The sequence below is a fragment of the Pteropus vampyrus genome, unplaced genomic scaffold (genome assembly GCF_000151845.1).
Source record: "Pteropus vampyrus isolate Shadow unplaced genomic scaffold, Pvam_2.0 Scaffold1000005522, whole genome shotgun sequence".
Lineage (NCBI taxonomy): Eukaryota > Metazoa > Chordata > Mammalia > Chiroptera > Pteropodidae > Pteropus > Pteropus vampyrus.
The window spans coordinates 1-1278 of NW_011919924.1; the positions used below are offsets into that span (position 1 = coordinate 1).

The 1278-nt window shown below is 31.6% G+C and overlaps 1 pseudogene; it reads left to right on the forward strand.

The window, feature by feature from the left end:
- The first annotated feature begins 574 nt into the window (after positions 1-574).
- On the forward strand, positions 575-693 carry LOC111735700 (annotated as a pseudogene).
- Positions 694-1278: the final 585 nt, after the last annotated feature.

Below are 1278 nucleotides of genomic sequence, written 5' to 3' on the forward strand. Positions count from 1 at the left end.
TAGAAGTAATGGACAAAATACTTAGAAAAGATACAACCTTCCTAGACTGAATCAAGAAAAACTAGAAAAATCTAAATAGACAGTATGGAAGTTGAAATAATCATCAAAAACTACGAAAAAGTAAAAGTCCAGGACCAGATGGCTTCAACAGTGAATTCTACCAAACATTCAAAGATTTTAATACCTATTCTCTTCAAACTCTTCCAAAAAATTGAAGAGGAAGCAATACTTCCCAACTCATTTTATGAGGCCAATATTGCCCTGATACCAAAACCTGGTAAAGATAACACACAAAAAAAGAATACTACAGATCAATATCTCTCATGAACACAGATGCAAAAATCCTAAATAAGATACTAGCAAACCGAATACAGCAACATCTTAAAAAGATTATACACCACGATCAAGTGGGCTTCACCCCAGGAGTACAGAGAAGTTTCAATATATGCAAATTGATTAATATGATACACCACATAAACAAATTTAAAAAAAAGAATCATATGATCATATGAATAGATGCAGAAAAAGCCTTTAACAAGGTACAGCATCATTTAAGATCAAAACACAGATATAGGTCTACGGCCACGCCAGCCTGAACAAGCGCGATCCCATTTGATCTTGGAAGCAAAGCAGGATCAGGCCTGGTTAGTACTTTGATGGGAGACTACCTAGGAAGATCAGGTGCTGTAGGTGTAAAAATTTAAAAAAAAAATAAGAGATTGTAAACCGACAAGATCTTTGCAATCTATGAGGTCAACCAAGGGTTGCCTTGCCTAAAAATAAATAAATAGATAGATAGATGATAGATAGATGATGATAGATAGATAGATAGATAGATAGATAGATAGATAGATAGATAGATAGATAGATAGATAGATAGATAGATAGATGATAGATAGATAGATGATAGATAGATGATAGATAGATGATAGATAGATAAGTAAATAAAATAAAAAAACAAAAACAAAAAATCCACAGATATAAAAAAAGTTATAAAAGGCATCCAAATAGGAAACCAAGAAGTCAAACTGTTACTGTTTGTGGATGACATGATTCTGTATATAGAAAACCCTAAAGATTCCACAAGAACACTACTAGAAACAATAAGCAAATACACGTAAAGTTTCTGGATACAAAAGCAATGTTCAAAAATCCATAGCATTCCTATACTCTAATAATAAATTGTCAGAAAAAGAAATAGAAAAATAATTCCATTTATAATTACAACAAAAAGTATAAAATACCTAGGAATAAATCTAACGAAACATGTGAAGGACC